This window comes from Macaca fascicularis, chromosome 4 (assembly GCF_037993035.2).
Source record: "Macaca fascicularis isolate 582-1 chromosome 4, T2T-MFA8v1.1".
Lineage (NCBI taxonomy): Eukaryota > Metazoa > Chordata > Mammalia > Primates > Cercopithecidae > Macaca > Macaca fascicularis.
The window spans coordinates 111,089,801-111,112,561 of NC_088378.1; the positions used below are offsets into that span (position 1 = coordinate 111,089,801).

At 38.3% G+C, this 22,761-nt stretch overlaps 2 long non-coding RNA genes across 2 annotated transcripts; one reads left to right on the plus strand and one right to left on the minus strand.

Moving 5' to 3' along the window:
• The first annotated feature begins 3,245 nt into the window (after nt 1–3,245).
• On the plus strand, nt 3,246–21,281 carry LOC135970603 (uncharacterized). The gene is made up of 2 exons (XR_010586366.1): nt 3,246–3,861; nt 17,419–21,281. It is a non-coding gene; the product is annotated as an uncharacterized lncRNA (long non-coding RNA).
• Nucleotides 8,988–16,624, minus strand: LOC135970600 (uncharacterized). The gene is made up of 2 exons (XR_010586364.1): nt 16,366–16,624; nt 8,988–10,718 (listed from the first exon to the last, which is right to left on the minus strand). It is a non-coding gene; the product is annotated as an uncharacterized lncRNA (long non-coding RNA).
• Nucleotides 21,282–22,761: the final 1,480 nt, after the last annotated feature.

Below are 22,761 nucleotides of genomic sequence, written 5' to 3' on the forward strand. Positions count from 1 at the left end.
CCCCTTTTTCTGTCCCCTCTGCCACTACTTTAATTTATTTAGGTGTTTAATGTATTTCAGTATCATTTCCTCTTCTGAATCACTTGAATGACATTCCAGTGAGCCTCCTTATCTATCTCTATATTCTATCTTCAACATTACTAGGAGATTCTTCTAACATCCAGATCTAATACACTTCTTTTATTCAATATCATTTCATGATTCCTAAGAGTCTCCGGTAAAATACTTAAATAATTCATTGTAGCATATTAGGCCCTTAAAGATATAGCCCTTTCTCCTTTTTCAGTTTCCTTTCCTGCCACAGGCAGTAAATGCCAGTCAAGCCCACATCCCAGCAGTTCTTCTTGTTCTTCATTTTTTTTTTAGATGGTATCTCGCTCTGTCGCTCAAGCTGGAGTGCAGTGGCGCGAACTCGGCCCACTGCAAGCTCCACCTCGCGGGTTCACACCATTTTCCTAACTCGGCCTCCCGAGTAGCTGGGACCATAGGCATGCGCCACCACGCCCGGCTAATTTTGTTTTTGTATTTTTAGTAGAGACGGGATTTAACCGTGTTAGCCAGGATGGCCAAGATGGTCTCGATCTCCTCACCTCGTGATCTGCCCACCTGAGCCTCCCAAAGTGCTGGGATTACAGGCGTGAGCCACCGCACCCGACCCCAGCAGTTCTTAAATACACCCTGTTCTTTTCTGTTCCTCCTGGGTTGCTGCAAAGTTCTCCCTTCTGATTTAAACAGCACTCTTCACTGTATCCTCTTTTTTCATCTAACAAGCTCTTGGTTGTCCTTTTCTGGGTGAGCTCAGAAACAAACTGAAAAATCGCCTTTTTGCTTTCCTAACCCTCCTCCTCACCTTGTCTTAATGGCTGCTCTCATTTGTTTCTACTCTGCTCTTCATGGAACTTGAAACAAACCTCCTATCTCCTCCTCACCAGGCCATCAAGGACCTAAGGATAATAATGATGCTCCTGGCATGAAATGGGCTCTCAAGGAGAGCACAAGACAGAAAGGAAAGAAGGATATAGCTGAAATCAATACGCCCTCCCACTACCTTACAGTTCAACTGGCACAATACTGGCTCCATTGCAATAACCTGGACAATTTGAAAGACAATTCAAATCCCCTCCAGAAGCTCTCAGAAAAATTTCCATTCGCAACCCACAGAAAAATCTCATGTTTTCTCCTCCACCCCTCCCAATTTCTTCTATATCCCAACAGCTGCCTGAAAGACTATCTCCAACCTCTAGTAGTAGTTTTTCTCCTTTCTGCCTTTCTAACTGCCTTCCTGAATCTACGTTTTCTCCGGAAACATTGAACTTTCCATTTTAAATATACAACCTAGCTAACCTGATGCAGCATTGCAGGTGGGAAGAAATCACCAGAATGAGAGAAAGTAAGAAAGAGACTTGCCTTAAGTTCCCAATGTACTTGGTCAATTGTAGGCCACTTAATACAGTTGCTCTTGACCATGACTGTATATTAGACTCACCTAGAGAGTTTTCAAAAGTAACTCTGCTCAGGACCCATGGCAGAACCTTTAGAAAAGCAGAGGCAGCATTCAAGTATCTCTAAATAATATCTCTGTCTTCCACTTTCCATTGCCTCAAGAAGCCCACCTCTCCACCCTGTCTGGAAACCTACATCCCTGCAGATCTTTCTCTCCTTTACCCTGATCAAAGTAACAATAGAAGCCCAGTCAACAGACAAAGCATCATTCCTATAAATACAGATGGAGGAGTCTGTGTATACTCATAATAAATTTTTTCTATGTCAAGGACTCAATTCAACTTTTTCCCCCATGCTTAAACCTCTTACATCTAGGGGGTTCTTATGTCCTTCCTCTAAGCAGAAGTCTTTGCCTCAGTTTCCTGACTGCTAGCCTCAGTATTGAATTATTCTTTTGCCCCACCCACTAACATACTTTTCAGAAGCTCAGTGACGTATTTGGATCCCTGCTTCCTGTGAACAGATCTCTTGCTATATACCAACTGATCATATAGACTTCTTAATCCCACCAAGGATACTGCTAGCATCTTCCCCTAAGTGATTAATGCTGGGTCTCTCCCAACCACTCCCTTGTCCTGTGGGTCTTTAAGAACTGTCTCCTGAGTGCTCTGGGTCCTGTAACTCACTGTATTGCATGAATGGCTCTGAACTAATGCAAGGAGAGAGAGAAGAGGGAACACAGAAACAACCCACCTTTAAATGGTCATGGGGCATGGTTAAGAGCTTTTGTAATAGAATAATGATAACATATTCTGAGCAATGATAGGAATAAATTGATCTTTATACTATTCTCAAATCATAGAAAGAACTTCAAAGCTGACGCTAGGTCATCTCAGCCTTTTGAATCTTCTTAGCTACCAGAGCAGTTCTACTCCATTGTGAAGTTCTCCTTATTGTAAAGTGCATACTGAATTTCAATCCGACAAAAGATTTTAATCCCATTCAACTTTTTAGGTGATCATTGATCATTCCCCAGGTTGACCAGAACCCTCATGGCTTCAAAGACATAAACTCTTGGTGTTCTGTTTCTGGGGCTGGGAATAACAACAGCCAGTTGCACATGTACCTAAATGCTGACAAGAGACTAAATGTGTATTATAACTTACCATACTGATCTGTAATTCAGAACCAGTCAGTAGAATAAAGCTGACGGAACTCCTGAATTTCCTCTCAGTGAGCTTTCCCCATGTGTCTTCTCATTCCAGGGTTGAATGGCGATGACTTCCTGGCTGTGGGCCTGCTCAATGGCAGTGTGGTTTATAGTTATAACCTGGGGTCTGGCATAGCAAGCATCAGGAGTGATCCCCTCAATCTGAGCCTTGGAGTCCACACTGTTCATCTGGGGAAGTTCTTCCAAGAGGGCTGGCTGAAGGTAAAGAGTCATTCCTTTGTCTCTTCCACAAAGTGAGCACTAGTATATTGTAGGATCTGTGCTAAGGTACAGAGGTGAATAGCCTATGATGCCTGCATCCACGAAATTCACAGACTATTGTACCAACTAGGGAAATAGAGAGATGATTACAATTAAGTGGTGTGAGAACAGATAAGAGAGATTACTAACATAGATAAGGGTGAGAGAGAGGAGTCAGAAAGTGCTTCCCAGAGAAGGTGATGCTTGAGCATAACTTCAAATAGGAGTTAGGAAAGAACACAATGGTCAGTATTAAATTAAGGAATGGTCAGTATTAGCTTAAGGAATGCAAGTAGTTCAGCGTGGTTTTGAGGTCAGGAGATGAGGGAGCAAGAGAAGTGGTTAGAGACAGATAAGGTCTATATTATCAAAGGGCTTAGATGTGCTAAGAAGTTTATATTTTTATCAAAAGAACTATGATGAGCTACTTAAAACAGGAAGGTGGGTACCATGTTGATTTCCAATTTTTGATAAATGACTCTGGTGGTTCTTTGGAGAATTGATAGAAGAGAAGGAAGACTAAATGGAGGGGAATCAGCAGGATGCCAGCACCTAATCTTTGAAGAACTTTGATTTTGATTGAAATGCAAAACCATGATTGCTCTATTAATATATCCGTGGTAACAGACACCAGCAGAGAAGCAGAGAATTGAGTGGTATCGTGTTTTATATTTCTTCAAAATCCCTGTCTTTGTAAATTTTTTATGCCAAGTTAATGGGAAATAACAAGAGTATCTTAACAGTTCTCCCTGGGGAATTAATTCCTTTTTAAATAGGTTTTGATTTTTTTCTCCTTTTGAAGGTAGATGATCATAAAAATAAATCCATTATCGCCCCAGGAAGACTGGTTGGTCTCAATGTCTTCAGTCAGTTTTATGTAGGTGGCTACAGTGAATATACTCCAGATCTCTTACCAAATGGAGCAGATTTTAAAAATGGTTTTCAAGGTAAGGCATGGACATTTTTTATACTATACCTATTTATTTCAAATGTTGAGGGAAAAAATATTTTAAAGAGTATACTTCTATTTCCCAAACCAGCTACATAGTTTGCTTTCAGACTTGAACAAAGTTTGATTTTAATCAGAAACATTCATTTAGTATTTTATTTTTTGAGAGGAGTTTCGCTCTTGTTGCCCAGGCTAGAGTTCAATGATGCAATCTTGGCTCACCACGACCTCCACCTCCTGGGTTCAAGCGATTTTCCTGCCTCAGCCTCCCAGGTAGCTGGGATTACAGGCATGCACCACCATGCCCAGCTAATTTTGTATTTTCAGAAGACGGGGTTTCTCATGTTAATCAAGCTGGTCTCAAACTCCCGACCTCAGGTGATCCACCTGTCTGGGCCTCCCAAAGTGCTGGGATTACAGGCATGAGCCACCATGCCTGGCCTCATTTACTGTTTATTGACCACTTACTGCATATGTATTAGATGTTTAGAATGTTTTAATGAACAAATCAAAGATTTCTGCACTTATTCTAGTTGGAGAGAGGAACACTAAATGTAATTAATTAATTATCTAGTCGTATAGTGTGATAAGTTCAGTGGGAAAATGGAAATCGAGAGCATGATTTTAAGCAACCAGGATTATGGGTAATTGTTTATACAGGGTGCTTTTTAAAATAGGCTGAGCAGGGTAGACTTCAAAGAGTCACAGTAAAAATTGAAACTCCATCTAACTTTGGAGTTTAAAAGGCAAGAGACAGACAGCAGTTAACCCATCCATACTACCAAGGGGTAGCCCACAGAGGCCAGAGCCAGCCAAGAGGATTAAGGGGAACATTGTGTTTGGGTGAGTCACAGTCTGTCTTATTGCCACAGTCTGTCTTCCTGTGTTCAAATAGGAATACAGGCTTGGATCTTCCTTATAAAGCTGATTCATACTGTAATAGCATTCTAAAATAAAGACATGCTTTGAATTGTTATAATAATTTATTTGGTGAAAATAGACTTTTTGGTAGATCCTGGTCCCAGGGTATTTGTTCAAAGGTCTGTTCTTATGGTGTCCTCAGCCATTCAACCAGGTCCAGTCTACTCCCCATGAAAAGTAAAGGGTCAGAGATAAGGATCCCTGAGAGACAGGAGCTGTCATCAAGCACCATTTCAAGCATTTGAGTTATCTACCTACTTCATTGCATTCTTTTCCCAACCTTGACTGACTTCTGCCTAAACACAAATGCAGGAGGCCATGTACTTGAAACATATAAAAGCAACACAGCTAATCCAGCATAATACAAGGTCAGGTTCTAATAAAATTATTTTGTCAAGGCTCTCAAAGAAACTTTTTCTTTGAACTTGTAATCAGTGCTGATTCTCAGAAGGGTGTCTTAAAGAATAGTTTAGAGCATATTAATCCACTAACTGTAATAGAGAGTTCAATGATTTTTTCACAGCAGGAAACAGTATGAAAAGGATTGTAAAGGCATAACAAATCAATGAGTTTTTTAAAACATTATATTCAATGAAAGGGATAGGTAAATCTATGAATGTGAAAGAAGTATATCTTCCACTAAATGAAGCAGAGACACTGAAGGGTGGTAATCAAAACCTGTTATCTTTTATTAATAGACACAATCCTTATATAAGTACTTTGAAATGGATAATTCTTCTGTATGAGAGGCTAGTATAGCATCAAAGATAAGAGTGTGGCTTCTAGAACCCAACTTGCAAGATACATGCCAAACCTCTGCCACCTATATGGTTCATGACTTGGCCAGTCACCTAACCTCCCCCTGCCTTATCTGTAAAATGAGATAATAACAGCACTTCTCTTGCTATGTAGTTCTGAGAGTGAGTTAATGGAGAGAGAACACAGATTAGTGCCTGGCTTAGAGCAAGTCCTATGTGTTAGCACTGATGATGGTGCTAAACGTGGGAGAGGCACAGCTCCAGTCACGTGCTTGCTCCCCTTTCTCTGCAACAGAAACAGAGGTTAACAGCACAGACTCTGTAATCAGCTTGTCTTCAGATGCAGACACTGTCACCTATTAGCTACTAACTTTTAGCCTGTTATTTAGATTCTCTGCACCTCCATTTTCTCCTCTGCAAAATAGAAATACCTACTCCATAGAGTTTTTATGGATTGATCGAGTAAGTAAAATAATTGTGTTAAGTGCTTAGCCCAGAAACCAGCATTCAATAAGGACTAAATAAATGTTAACTCATTACTCTATCCTGCTATCATAGGTTTCAATATTTGCACATTTGTTGAAGTCTAATGCTTCCTGGTTTCCTTTGATGTTGTTTTCTCCATTCTATTAGGAACTTTTCTTTGTATCTTAAGGATGAGAATAAAAAGAGGTTTTCATCAAGACCTGTCATTTTCTCCTTAAGTGTGCCAATGAGCCTGAGATCAGCACACACATAGCTGGCCCCTTCTCTGACAGAAACACTAAGATTGCACACTCCTGGAAGTATGTCAACTGCCACAGTCCTTAGTGAGAATGGGAATCTTGGGCGAGTCTTCTTGGGAATTGCCACTTATGCCACAGTCTTATAGAAAATTCAGGACCTTGAGATCCCCTAATTTTATCACTCATCTCTTGGATCCTCTCTTAATGTCTGCCTTCCCTCCACTCTAAACTAGCATTTACTATTTATTATAAATCATACCATATTGTTACCATTCTACTATGACAACCAAATTGCAACTGTACCAAAAAGCCATGGTTCCCAAAGCTGATCTCTACTGGTTCTGAAGAATAATATAAGATAACTTCTTAAAAATACAGATTTCTGAAGCCTACCCAAGAACTATTGAATTGAAATCTTTACAGTGGGTTCTAAAAATTTGCATTTTAACAAGCCTCCCAGATTTGGAAGCCACCATGTATTTTTTAAATTGTCTCACTCTTTTTTTTTTTACTTTAAGTTCTAGGATATAAGTTCAGAACGTGCAGGTTTGTTACATAGGTATACATGTGTCATGGTGGTTTGCTACACTCATCAACCTGTCATCTAGGTTTTAAGCCCTGCATGCATTAGGTATTTGTCCTAAGGCTCTCCCCACCCTTGCCCCCCACCCCTCAACAGGCCCTGGTATGTGATGTTCCCCTCCCTGTGTCCATGTGTTCTCATTGTTCAACTCCCACTTATGAGCGAGAACATAAGGTGTTTTATTTTCTGTTCCTGTGTTAGTTTGCTGAGAATGATGTGGAAGCCACCACATTAATTAGTCATAATGATGCAAAGCAAATGGAATTTTATGAATTTAATAATTAGAGTAAAGATATCACATTTGTCCTTAGAATTACAATTAAATCATGCAATAAAATATTATCTGATCTAGGCTTTAACATTTTTATAAACTCTTTATTTTACTTTTTTTTTTTTTTTTTTTTTAGACAGAGTCTCACTCTGTCATCAAAGCTGGAGTACAGTGGTGCCATCTCAGCTCACTGCAACCTCCATCTCCAGGGCTCAATTAATCCTCCCATCTTAGCCTCCCATGTAGCTGAGCCACCAAACCCAGCTAACATATCCTTACAAAGCTGATTTATCTTGAAGTAGAGTTATAAAATAAAGACATGCTTTAAATTGTTATAACAATTCATTTGGTGAAAATAGCTTTTCAGTAGATCCTAGTCTCAGGGTACTTGGTCAAAGGTCTGTTTTTATGGTGTTCTCAGCCATTCAACCAGGTCTGGCCTACTCTCCATGAACTTGAGAACTGCATCATCACACCCGGCTAATTTTTGTATTTTTAGTAGAGACAGGGTTTTTCCAGGTTGCCCAGGATGGTCTCAAAATCCTGGGCTCAAGCTATCCGCCTGCCCCGGCCTCCCAAAGTGCTGGAATTGCAGGCTTGAGCCACTGCACACAGCCGATTCCTATAAACTCTTGATAAATAACTCTAATCCAAAGTTCGTGATCTGAAATACAAATCCTTACTGATAATAAAGCCCATTTGTTTTTGTTCTAAAAAATGGCTTATAATGAACCATTATTTTTTCTATGACTTTTAATGCTCATAAAGGTATTAACCACCTTAAATAATCTACATCTGCCAAATACACTGTGCCTTACTGTTTTATCTGCCTTAATAAGAGCAGTTCTCCTCTTCTCTGCTTTCCAAAGTTGCACCTGCTACAAAGCTGCAGAGTTCTCAGAGTGAGGCTCATGAATGGTGGTCTCAGACTGGGCATAGAATGAAGGAAGGAAGAAAAGAAGATATGGACTGATAACAGATCTCCAGCACCTGGAATGGTGCTTTCACACAGTACATGCTTGTGACATGTTGTTACCACCAGATCTTTCCCAGACTCTCTTACAGCTATGCATGACAATGTGCCTGAGTTCTGGCCAGTGAGATGTCAGCAGGTGTAATAGTTGCCACTTCCAGGCCTTACCTATGAAAATCCTCTGCATAGTCCTGTACTGTTTGCCAACCCACCTTGATGCCAACCCTAACCACCCTTTGGACTTTACATGAACAGGAAATAAGCTTCTAGTGTTACAGCAACTAGTGCTTATTGATATGGAGGTTATTAAATATTTACTACTCAACTGAATAGAGTGGACATGAGATAGATTCAGATTCATTAACAACCCTGTAAAGGAGAATTATTCTCATCTAAAAATAGCCAACACTGTCAGTACTTTTGGTTTCTTGCGAGTTCAATTTTTTTCTCTCTCCTTTTTTTAATCATATGAGATTCTTCAAACAAGAGCCCATACGGGAAAATGTAGTTAGTTTACTGCAATAATTTAAAAACCTTCTGCTGTTTAAAAAAAAAAAAAAAAAAAGTTATTACTTGTTTGTTATCTAATCAGTCTAATTTTCAATATACACATGGCTCATGGCTCCATATCACATACAAGATATATGCATTATGTACTGAATGTTTGTCTCACGGTACTACACCAAGCAGATTATGTTTTATCTACTATATTAATAATAAAATAATATATATTCCACAAATGTCTTCCAGTTTAATCACTCCAATTGCTTAAAAAACATGATATGTTGACTGACATGAAGCATCTCTCTGTAAAATAAATGCATTTCGCTATTTGTATTGGCTAAATGTTTCTCTAAATTGACATATTTTTAGTGAAAAACATATTTCAATAGTTCGTTATAACAAAAGCATTTTAGTTACCCATATAAAAAAGAAACAGTTTAAAATGAACACTTCCAGACATTAAGTTATAGTAATTTAACAAAGTATTCCTGTGTATGATTATAAAAAAATTAAAAATCCAGTATTAGCATCCAATAATTTTTGCTAAGAAGAAATCTGCAATTTTATGACGTAGAAATAGAAGATACCTGAGACAGTGTGATAGAGGGTGGAATGGTGGCATGGAACCCAGGACCTACTCATTTATAGGCGTTGCACAGATAGTTTATTTATATTATTTATTCCTCCTAACTCATGAAATAGCTACTTTTGTCCCCATTTTAATGGTAAAAAGATTAGCTTCGGTTAGACTTTGCATTATGTAGCCATTGTGTGGGAGAGATCATATCTGAACTCAGACTTACCTGACTCTGTCATCTACTTATACTTTTGCTTTCTGCAAAGTGCATTTCACTCTGTAAAAGGCATGGGAAGTCATGCTTTGATAATTGAGCTAGTTGGTTATTCATTTGTAAAGCATCTAGCATTCATTCATTTCTTCAGTCAGTACAGTATTTTGGTCATGGCCTATGTGTGCGTGTAATAGTAAATGGCAGTACTTGGAGGAAAACAAAGATTAAGCCTGAGGAAAAACAATCACTGCTCTCTCATAAGGAGAAAATATTGATGCATGCAGAGAATGGTGCTTGTCAGTAAAAATGCTAGTGAAAACTAAGTTGGAAAGTACATTCTCTACCTTCCATAACTGAACCCATTTTTTTTTCCACCATGAGAAATTACTTCACGCTTTTTGTTTCTGAAAACGTTTTGAGAGATCATTCCAAAATGGCAGAATAGGAACAGCTCAAGTCTGCAGCTCCTAGTGTGAGCGATGCAGAATATGGGTGATTTCTGCATTTCCAACTGAGGTACCATGTTCATCTCACTGGGACTTGTTGAACAGTGGGTGCAGCCCACAGAGTGTGAGTCGAAGCAGGGCAGGGCATCGCCTCACCCGGGAAGTGCAAGGGGTCGGGGAATTCCCTTTCCTAGTCAAGGGACACCGTGACAGATGGTACCTAGAAACTCGGGACACTTCTGCCCTAATACTGCACTTTTCCAACGGTCTTAGCAAATGGCACACCAGGAGATTATATCCGGTGCCTGGCTCAGAGGGTCCCACACCCACGGATCCTTGCTCACTGCTAGCACAGCAGTCTGAGATGGAAAAGCAAGGCGGCAGCAAGGCTGGAGGAGGGGCGTCCGCTATTGCTAAGGCTTGACTAGGTAAACAAAGCCGCCAGGAAGCTCGAACTGGGTGGAGCCCACCGCAGCTCAAGGAAGTCTGCCTGCCTCTGTAGACTCCACCTCTTGGGGCAGGGCAGAGCTGAACAAAAGGCAACAGAAACTTCTGCAGACTTAAACATCTCTATCTGACAGCTTTGAAGAGAGCAGTGGTTCTCCCAGCAAGGAGTATGAGATCTGAGAATAGACAGACTACCTCCTCAAGTGGATCCCTGACCACCGAGCAGCCTAACTGGGAGAGACCTCCCAGTAGGGGTGAACTGACACCTCATACAGCCGAGTGCCCCTCTGAGATGAAGCTTCCAGAGGAAGGATCAGGCATCAACATTTACTGTTCTGCAATATTTGCTGTTCTGCAGTCTCCACTGGTGATATCCAGGCAAACAGGGTCTGGAGTGGACCTCCAGCAAACTCCAAAGGACTTGCAGCTGAGGGTCCTGTTAGAAGGAAAACAAACAGAAAGAAATAGCATCAACACCAACAAAAAGAACATCCATACCAAAACCCCATCTGTAGGTCACCATCATCAAAGACTAAAGGTAGATAAAATCACAAAGATAGGGAGAAACCAGAGCAGAAAAACTGAAAATTCTAAAAATCAGAGTGCCTCTTCTCCTCCAAAGGAGAGCAGCTCCTCGCCAGCAACGGAACAAAGCTGGACAGAGAATGATTTTGACGAGTTGACAGAAGTACGCTTCAGAAGATCAGTAATAATAAACTTCTCCGAGCTAAAGAAGAATGTTCGAACCCATCACAAAGAAGCTAAAAACCTTGAAAAAAGATTAGACAAATGGCTAACTAGAATAAACAGCATAGAGAAGACCTTAAATGACCTGATGGAGCTGAAAACCATGGCACGAGAACTACGTGATGCATGAACAAGCTTCAGTAGCTGATTCGATCAAGTGGAAGAAAGGATATCAGTGATTGAAGATCAAATGAATGAAATGAAGCAAGAAGAGAAGTTTAGACAAAAAAGACTAAAAAGAAATGAACAAAGCCTCCAAGAAATATGGGACTATGTGAAAAGACCAAATCTACATCTGTTTTATGTACCTGAAAGTGACAGGGAGAATGGAACCAAGCTGGAAAACACTCTCCAGGATATGTTCCAGGAGAACTTCCCCAACATAGCAAGGTGGGCCAACATTCAAATTCAGGAAATACAGATACGCCACAAAGATACTCCTCGAGAAGAGCAACCCCAAAACACATAATTGTCAGATTCGCCAAGGTTGAAATGAAGGAAGAAATGTTAAGGGCAGTCAGAAAGGTTGGGTTACCCGCAAAGGGAAGCCCATTAGACTAACAGCAGATGTCTCAGCAGAAACTCTACAAGCCAGAAGACAGTGGGGGCCCATATTCAACATTCTTAAAGGAAAGAATTTTCAACCCAGAATTTCATATCCAGCCAAACTAAGCTTCATAAGCAATGGAGAAATAAAATCCTTTACAGACAATCAAATGCTGAGAGATTCTTTCATCACCAGGCCTGCCCTACAAGAGCTCCTGAAGGAAGCAGTAAACATGGAAAGGAACAACCGGTACCAGTCACTGCAAAAATATGCGAAATTGTAAAGACCATCAATGCTATGAAGAAACTGCATCAACTAACAGGCAAAATAACCAGCTGACATCATAATGACAGGATCAAATTCACACATAACAATATTAACCTTAAATGTAAATGGGCTAAATGCCCCAATTAAAAGACACAGACTGGCAAATTGAATAGAGTCAAGACCCATCAGTGTGCTGTATTCAGGAGACCCATCTCATGTGTAGAGACACACATAGGCTCAAAATAAAGGGATGGAGGAAGATCTACCACACAAATGGAAAACAACAAAAAAGCAGAGGTTGCAATCCTAGTCTCTGATAAAACAGACTTTCAACCAACAAAGTAGTAAAGGGATCAATTCAACAAGAAGAGCTAACTATCTTAAATATATATGCACCCAATACGGGAGCACCCAGATTCATAAAGCAAGTCCTTAGAGACATACAAAGAGACTTAGACTCCCACACAATAATAATGGGAGACTTTAACACCCCACTGTCAACATTAGACAGATCAATGAGACAGAAGGTTAACAAGGATATCCAGGACTTGAATTCAGCTCTGCACCAAGTGAACCTAATAGACATCTACAGAACTCTCCACCCCAAATGAACAGAACATACATTCTTCTCAGCATCACATCGCACTTATTCGAAAATTGACCACATAATTGGAAGTAAAACACTTCTCAACAAATGTAAAAGAACAGAAATCACAACAAACTGTCTCTCAGGCCACAGTGCAATCAAATTAGAACTCAGGATTAAGAAACCCACTCAAAACCGCACAACTACATAGAAACTGAACAGCCTGCTCCTGAATGACTACTGGGTATATAACGAAATGAAGGCAAAAATAAAGATGCTCTTTGAAACCAATGAGAACAAATACACAACATTCCAGAATCTCTCTGACACATTTAAAGCAGTGTGTAGAGGGAAATTTATAGCGCTAAATGCCCACAAGAGAAAGCAGGAAAGATCTAAAATAGATACCCTAACAACACAATTAAAAGAACTAGAAAAGCAAGAGCAAACACATTCAAATGCTAGCAAAAGAAATAACTAAGATCAGAGCAGAACTGAAAGAGATAGAGTCACAAAAACCCCTTCAAAAAATCAATGAATCCAGGAGCTGGTTTTTTGAAAAGATCAACAAAATGGATAGACCACTAGCAACCTAATACAGAAGAAAAGAGAGAAGAATCAAATAGACACAATAAAAATTTTAAAGGGGATATCACCATGGAAATACAAACTACCATCAGAGAATACTATAAACACCTCTCCACAAATAAACTAGAAAATCTAGAAGAAATGGATAAATTCCTGGACATAAAAACCCTCCCAAGACTAAACCAGGAAGAAGCTGAATCCCTGAATAGACCAATAGCAGGCTCTGAAATTGAGGCAATAATTAATAGCCTACCAACCAAAAAAAGTCCAGGACCAGATGAAATCACAGCCGAATTCTACCATAGGTAAAAAGAGGAGCTGGTACTATTCCTTCTGAAACTATTCCAATCAATAGAAAAAGAGGGAATCCTCCCTGACTCATTTTATGAGGCCAGCATCATTCTGATACCAAAGCCTGGCAGAGACACAACAAAAAGAATTTTAGACCAATATCCCTGACGAACATTGATGCAAAAATCCTCAATAAAATACTGGCAAACCGAATCCAGCAGCATATCAGAAAGCTTATCCACCGTGATCAAGTCAGCTTCATCCCTGGAATGCAAAGCTGGTTAAACATATACAAACCAATAAATGTAATCCATCATATAAACAGAACCACAGACAAAAACCACATGATTATCTCAATAGATGCAGAAAAGGCCTTCAACAATATTCAACACCCCTTCATGCTAAAAACTCTCAATAAACTAGGTATTGATGGTATGTATCTCAAAATAATAAGAGCTATTTATGACAAACCCACAGCCAATATCATACTGAATGGGCAAAAACTGGAAGCATTCCCTTTGAAAACTGGCACAAGACAGGGATGCCCTCTCTCACCACTCCTATTCAACATAGTGTTGGAAGTTCTGGCCAGGGCAATCAGGCAGGAGAAAGAAATAAAGGGTATTCAATTAGGAAAAGAGGACGTCAAATTGTCCCTGTTTGCAGATGACATGATTTAGAAAACCCCATCATCTCAGCCCAAAATCTCATTAAGCTGATAAGCAACTTCTGCAAACTCTCAAGATACAAAATTAATGTGCAAAAGTCACAAGCATTCCTATACACCAATAACACACAAACAGAGCCTAATCATGAGTGAATTCCCATTCACAATTGCTTCAAAGAGAACAAAATACCTAGGAATCCAACTTACAAGGGATGTGAAGGACCTCTTCAAGGAGAACTACAAACCACTGATCAAGGAAATAAGAGAAGACACAATCAAATGGAAGAACGTTCCATGCTCATGGATAGGAAGAATCAATATCATGAAAATGACCATACTGCCCAAGGTAACTTATAGATTCTATGTCATCCCCATCAAATTACCAATGACTTTCTTCACAGAATTGGAAAAAACTACTTTAAAGTTCATATGGAACAAAAAAGAGCCCACATTGCCAAAACAATCCTAAGCCAAAAGAACAAAGCTGGAGGCATCGCGCTACCTGACTTCAAACTATACTACAAGGCTACAGTAACCAAAACAGCATGGTACTGTTACCAAAACAGAGATATAGACCAATGAACAGAATAGAGCCCTTGGAAATGATAGCACACATCTATAACCATCTGATCTTTGACGAATCTGACAAAAACAAGAAATGGGGAAAGGATTCCCTATTTAATAAATGGTGCTGGAAAAACTGGCCACATGTAGAAAGCTGAAACTGGATCCCTTCCTTACACCTTATACAAAAATTAATTCAAGATGGATTAAAGACTTATATGTTAGACCTAAAACCATAAAAATCCTACAAGAAAACCTAGGCAATACCATTCAGGACATAGGCATGGGCAAAGACTTCATGACTAAAACACCAAAAGTAATTGCAACAAAAGCCAAAATAGACAAATGGGATCTAATTCAACTAAAGAGCTTCTGCATGGCAAAAGAAACTACCATCAGAGTGAACAGGCAACCTACAGAATGGGAGAAAATTTTTACAATCTACCCATCTGACAAAGGGCTAATATCCAGACTCTACAAAGAACTTAAACAAACTTAAAAGAAAAAAATCAAACAACCCCATCAAAGAGTTGTCAAAGGATATGAACAGACACTTCTCAAAAGAAGACATTTATGCAGCCAACAGATACATGAAAAATGCTCACCATCACTGGCCATCAGGGAAATGCAAATCAAAACCACAGTGAGATACCATCTCACGACAGTTAAAATGGTGATCATTAAAAAGTCAGGAAACAACAGGTTCTGGAGAGGATGTGGAGAAATAGGAACACTTTTACACTGTTAGTGGGAGTGTAAACTAGTTTAACCATTGTGGAAGACAGTGGGGGATTCCTCAAGGATCTAGAACTAGAAATACCATTTGACCCAGTGATCCCATTACTGGGTATATACCCAAAGGATTATAAGTCATAAAATACTATAAAGACACATGCACACGTATGTTTATTGTGGCACTATTCACAATAGCAAAGCTTGGAACCAATCCAAATGTCCATCAATGATAGACTGGATTAAGAAAATGTGGCACATATACACCATGGAATACTATGCAGCCATAAAAATGAATGAGTTCATGTCCTTTGTAGGGACATGGATGAAGCTGGAAACCATCATTCTGAGCATACTATTGCAAGGACAGAAAACCAGATACCGCATGTTCTCACTCATAGGTAGGAATTGAACAATGAGAACACCTGGACACAGGGTGGGGAACATCACACACTGGGACCTGTCATGGGGTTGGGGGAGGGGGAAGGGATAGCATCAGGAGGAATACCTAATGTAAACGACGAGTTAATGGGTGCAGCACATCAACATGGTACATGTATACATATGTAACAAACCTGCACGTTGTGCACATGTACCCTAGAACTTAAGTATAACAACGACAAAAAATAAAGCCTTTTATGCCCCCCCAAAAAATGTTTTGAAAATAAAATTCAGTCTTGCCTTTCTTTTATCGTTTTAAAGACCTTATTTCTAGTTGATGTTCCTATTTATTTGAAAGAACTTTGCAAATAAACTCTAAGTAACTGGTAAAGGAGATGAGTAAATTACAATACATTTCAGGATTTCAAACACTTTCATTTCAAATTCTTCACTGAACTGCCCGTTTTATTTATATGTAGTTATCTAATCGTGGGGTAGAAAAGTTCTTTCTTTTTTGTTTTGTTTTATTTTGAAGTAGAGTCTCGCTGTGTTGCCCAGGCTGGAGTGCAGTGGTGCTATCTCGGCTCACTGCAAGCTCCTCCTCTGGGCTTCATGCCATTCCCCTGCCTGAGCAGCCCGAGTAGCTGGGACTATAGGCGCCCGCCACCACGCCCGGCTAATTGTTTGTATTTTTAATAGAAATAGGGTTTCACCGTGTTAGCCAGGGTGGTCTCAATCTCCTGACCTCCTGATCCGCCTGCCTCAGCCTCCCAAAGTGCTGGGATTACAGGTGTGAGCCATCGCACCCGGCAGAAAAGTTCTTTCTAAAGATGTGTACAAAGGCAAAATCTCTGAAAGAAAAAAGAGAAAAATAGCAAAATTGCGTGGTAAATATTAAACTGGAGAAAGTTTATGTACCAAATATCACAAATTGCTAATGTCCTCATTATATAAGGAGACTCTCTTTATATACTATAAATACAAATTATAATATAATTATGAATGACCAATACATTTGTTAAAAGATTTTTGATACCCAACTAGAAACAGGAAAATAGTATTTTATTAGCTATTGCATGTAAAAATGAAATGGAATGGTCATCCCATGCATGGTAGTGCCTGTGAAGAAGGGAATCCCAGTCTCCTGAGTCCAGTTGTGAAAAATATCTATGGGGCGGACACTTAGGCATACTTCAAAGCATCTATATCTTTTCCCCTAGTAATTCTCCTTCTAGAAATATGTACTAGAAAATAATTTTAAACTGGACAAAGATATACATATAAGATATTCATTACAACTTTATTTCTAATAGCAAAAAGTATAAATGAGTTGATGGTATAATAATTATAGGTTTATTAAATATATTTTGATATAAGGAAATATGCCATCACTTAAAAATAGTTAATGCTACAAGAAAAATGTTAATGTTATTTATGATATTCAACTTTTTGGTATAATATTATATTTTCTACAGCTTAGTGCAGATTGCATTTTTGTTTAAAAGAAAATATGACTAAGCATAGAAAAAATACCACACACACACACATACACCCCAAAATGTTAATAGCTGTCTGCTGTGAGGTGATATCATGAATGACTTTAAAAAATATTTTTCTCTGTGCATTTCTGTATTCTTATATTTCTTTTAAAATTTACATGTATTACTTTATTTTGAAAAACTTTTACTTTAAAAATGAAAAATAACCTTCTTGTTTTATCTATTTCTTCTGTTTGCTAACATGAAACGTTTTTGCATTTCTTCAAGGTTGTATTTTCACTCTTCAAGTTCGCACTGAGAAGGATGGCCATTTCAGAGGACTGGGAAATCCCGAAGGCCACCCAAATGCTGGACGCAGTGTTGGCCAGTGTCATGCTTCTCCCTGCAGTTTAATGAAATGCGGCAACGGTGGGACATGCATAGAGAGTGGAACTAGTGTTTAGTAAGTATAACGTTATTAGGAATGAAAGTAGCAGGTTGTTTGTGCTCTAACTGGTACTCCACTCTAACTGGCATTCCACTTGTACAAACTAGGAACACAAACAGATGCACGTATTTAAAATGTTCTTATGTAGACTTGTTACATGATGGGAGGACAGGTGAAGGTAACTACAAATAGGATCAGCACAGCATTTATGCCATCTTAGTTCTGTTAAACAATGACAATGAATCACTACATCTCATTCCAGGCACCATGAAAAATATCACTTAAATCCATACTGTTGAGAGAGTAGACAGAAATGTTAACCACACAAAGGCTTACACATTGGGATTTGCTTTCATATGTAGGTTTGAGCCGCTTTATAAAGGGCAATAGTAAAGCTACACAATTTGACTTCTGAACTACTTTAGTATGAAGCCAACATGGACCCATTGAGTAAGAAGGAAAAAAGAAAGGAGAATGTTTTTATATTAATTACTCCTTTTGCTGAGCATCTCATCTATGCAAAAGTAGTATATGAGGGGTTCTGGGAATATGCTAAAGAAAGTGGAAGTAAGCACTCTGTTATTCAATTTCTTACACTCTAGCTACTCATAAATTTCTTATGTCTCATACATGTGTAAGACAGCTAAAGAGAGATTTGTCAAAATGCTCCCTACAGGACGCATGAGAAGATGTAATGCACTTCACCACGAACACTGGCTCCCTGAAAAGCAGCTGGGAAAGTGGAGTGTCAGAGTTTCTCCTGAAGGACAGAGTCTACCATGAAGAAAGTGTAGTTTTAAAAGACATGAGTGAATCTCTTATTCACCCTAAACAAATTCCTTCCACCTCCTCGCTAGAAAATGATCAAAAGCAAAGCTCAAATAACTGATAGTCACAGTAAAATTTTTTGGGAAAAAAAAAAAATGTATAGTTTGACTCAGCCCATGGAATTACTGAGGACAAAATCTAAGGCTTGGGATGCCACCATCACAGAGCAATAATTTTTGGCATTAGCTTTACCATTATAATTTTATCATTCCTTCTCTACAATTTTTAATGAAACCTTTAGCTTGCTTTACAAAGTATGCACTCTAATTTGCTCTACAACTAAATTTAATTAGGAGTACACGTTTACTTCACTTTATCTAAAGAGTTGTAGTCTTTCTTCAGGTGTTACTACTAAGTATTTTTGTTATTTTTTGACGTGATAATAAACAGGGATCTAGAAAGTAGCAGTAGGAAAGCATATGAAGTTGAAGGTGAAGGTGGGGAATCCATCCCCACCCTACGTTATTCCATGTGGACCAAACAGCCTAACAGTTTGAACCTAAGAACCATATATATGTATCTTGGAATATATAGTACCAAGTATAGATAGGTACTTAGAACCATTTGCAGATTATTTTGATTAATATAGAAATTCTATTGAGTTCCGATATTAAACATAATATCTTACAATTGCACAGGACTTTGTGGGTAACAAAGCATTTTTTATATATTATTTCCATTGCTCCTCACTAAAACCCTCTAAATTACTCAAGGCCAGTATCCTAATTCCAATTTTATACAGGGAAAATAAGCCCCAGAGACTGTGAGTAATTCGAGAGGATGTATGAGCACCCTGTGAGTAGTACAGCAGGACTCAAAATCAGATCTTCCATTTCCTGGGTCAAGATTCTCTCCAGAATCTAAATAGCAAGAAATGAACTTAAAAGCAGCGAATAATTTTAATGAGGTAACAAAAGTGTTAAGTAGCCATTTACTGATTGTAACCTGTTCACCTTAATTTTTTTTAATGACGTTGAAATTGTCTTCAACTGGCACTTTGTATTTTCTCCAAATTGAAAATACCTTTCTTCATAACACATATCCTGGGAATTTCATAGATTGCCGTGTGGGTGGAAAACAGTATCTCAAACATGAGGGCCTAAATTTGAATAACAAATAGACGTAAGCGATAATGTACAGGGGGAATGATACATCTAACAAATTTCCTTACAGGATTCTAAAAATTTTTCTTATCAAAATTGTGACCAGTTTTGGGATCCTCTTATTGACTTAATTACAAAATAATTACTAACTATAAAGATTTACTGCAGAGCCAGAAGTAGCTCTTCTGACCGACATTTAATAACATTAAATTTACAGATCCCCAAACTTAAAACAGGTGAATTTTATGGTTAGTAAATTACACCTCAATAAACTGTTCAAAAATATTAAGTCTCCCATTCATAGACATTCAGATCCAGTGGCAGCAGCAGTTTAAAGAATTTTATTCCTTTTGATAGTTTTAAACAATCCTTTTCTAATCTCAGTATAAGAATACCTCCTTTAAAGAAAGAAAATATTGTGCTTTGTAATATACTTTTCAAAAGTGTTTAATAAGTTTATTTCTGTCCTTGTCCTAGTTACAGATTCTTAATTTTATATGGCTCTAAACTTTATTTTTCAACTGAAGCAGGGTAATATTAAATTGAATTTCTAGGTAACCTTATAGACAGCTCAAAGCTAAAGTTTCATCTTTTCCTGAAAAATAACTAACACACCTTATGAAATATTTCTTAAATGCTCAAGAGGCAAGTACCAACACAGAGGCACCAATTTTATGGTGCTTAGAATCAATTGTAAAAGCAAAACCTCGAAGCTGATCAAAGTGTCTTAACAATGAACAGTTTAATGTTATAAATTTAAAGCAACTCAAAATGCTCCCGTTAGCTCCCTTCCTCTTAGCTGGGATGGGAGGCATTGTTTGGGTACATAAGGGAAAGTCTTATTCCAAGCAAGGAGTGAGGTGGGGCCCGATAAGGCTTCCAGTATGTTCAGGGCCCTGGTAAAGTGATGAAAACCCTTCTCTCCTGCTCCGAGTTCATCACCACACACAGATCCATCTGTGTTCTAATGGAATTTCTCAAATGTGAGTATCATAAGGCAGAGTTCATTTCAGGCCTTTATGCTCCTGGGATGAGTTCTGATACAACAAATAAATGGAAAACTATTTCTGTTCTTAGTAGCCAAGGATAAAAAAGAAAAAAGGTTACATCAAAACGAAAGTTTTAAGTAAAAAAAAAAAAAAAAAATGGGTTTAGTTCTTAGTCCTATGTGTGTATGTGCTTGGTGTCTTTTTTTTTTTTTTTTTGACATAAATAAAATGCTTTAATGAAATGGCTGATTCCAAACCAAAAATGTTTAATGAGAAGAAAGATATTATTTTACATTTTTGCCCATCTCTTCCACCATGTCTAGCTTAATAGGTGTTTTTAAGCAAGTTTTATTTTATTTAAGTTGTACTTTTTTCCTTTATTTTCTTAATTGACAAATAAAAATTGGATATATTTATCATGTAGAACATGATGTTTCAAAATATGTATACATCATGGAATGGCTCAAATGAGCTAATTAACATATGCATTACCTCACATATTTATAATTTTTTCTGATTGGAATATTTAAAATCTACTCTCAGCAATTTTCAAAATACAAGACGTTGCTACTAACCATAGTCACCATGTTGTACAGTAACCTGTGACTGAGGACAATATACAGATGTGTCCTTTTAAGGAAAACAGTGTAGCCCTGGCACCATGGCTCACACCTGTAATTCCAGCACTTTGGGAGGCCGAGATGCGTGGATCACCTGAGGTCAGGAGTTCGGGACCAGCCTGGCTGACATGGCAAAACCCCATCTCTACTAAAAATACAAAAATTAGCCAGTATGGTGGTGGGTGCCTATAATCCCAGCTACTTGGGGGGCTAAGGCAGGAGAATCACTTGAACCTGGGAGGCAGAGAGTGCAGAGAACTGAGGTCTCAACACTGTACTCCCGCCTGGACGACAAGAGGGAAACTCCATCTAAAACAAAAAGAAAAGCAGTGTAGGGAAAACAAAGTTACAAAAACAAGTTAGATGTTAAAATGAGTGGCTCAGACAATAAGTACAATAGGAGTTAGAAGAATGTGGTTGTAAAAATGTAAAATGCACCAAGGATTAATATTAAGTTCATAAATGAGGCTTATTTACAACATAAATCTATTAGTGATCACAAAATCTCATCGATTCAGGATTTCCTAATTATTTTTTGTCTTAGAACTGCCTTTGAGCATTAGGTTAAAGCTAAAAACCCTTTCCCCTAAAAACTGAACATACTTGGAACACAAAAATGTGCTTATCATTTTAGAGGTTTACAAACCCCTAGAACCCAATAATAGGTTCTCTAAGGTCTGCCAAAGTTCCCAAATTAAGCATCCTTTGCCCAGACTGTCTTCTTTTATATATTTGTCCAACAATGCTTAATTCAGTCTTCTATTACTCCTCAGCTGGACATGTAATTGTTTTCCAACTGGTGACCTGTTCCCTAAACACTCCTAACCTTAATCCAGATCTTCCTAAAATCCTCTTTGCTCTTAATCATTTTCCTGCTCAAAATGTTTCCTGGTTTTCCATTGCCAATGCAGCAAAATGTAAATTTTTAATCTGTTGTCAAGCTATGTATGACTGTTATCAACCCGCCTCTTCCTGTTATTCTTTTTCTCTCTGCATAGCAAACAAATTAATTGTACTACTCTATCCCACCTTCCAAGAAACACTCTCTCCTTACCAAGCAATCAGCTGTGTTTCTTGTGAAGCTATGGCCAGCTTGGTAACTCATTACCTTGTACTAGTTCTCCTTTTTTCCTCCTCCCTTTGCTTCTCTCTCACTGTTACTTCCTTGAAAGAGTATTCCTTACTTCCTTGGAATTGCCCTTAACTCTGTCTTCTAGAGATTCCAATTTTAGATAGATAATTTTTCTCACCTATGAGGTTGGCAAAAACCTAAAAATATGATTAATCTAGTAGTGAGGCTATAGAGAAGCAGACACTATTATGTATTAGAGCAACCTAATTTCTCTATTTGTTAAAACAAAGACTGGAAACCGCTCAAATGTTCATCACTAGGTATCTGGTTGAAAAAGCTAAGGAATGTTTATGTAATGGAGGACTTCATATATATACATATATATATATATATAGACCTTTTATATGTTGCTATGGAGTGATCCTCAGGACTTATTAAGTGAAAAAAGTCAGGGTAAAGAAACATGTAAGAAAAGGGGATAATAGATATAAACAGATATAAATACATAAATATAGATACACATACAAATAGGCTTATATTTTTCTAAGAAAAAAATGCAAGATTACACATA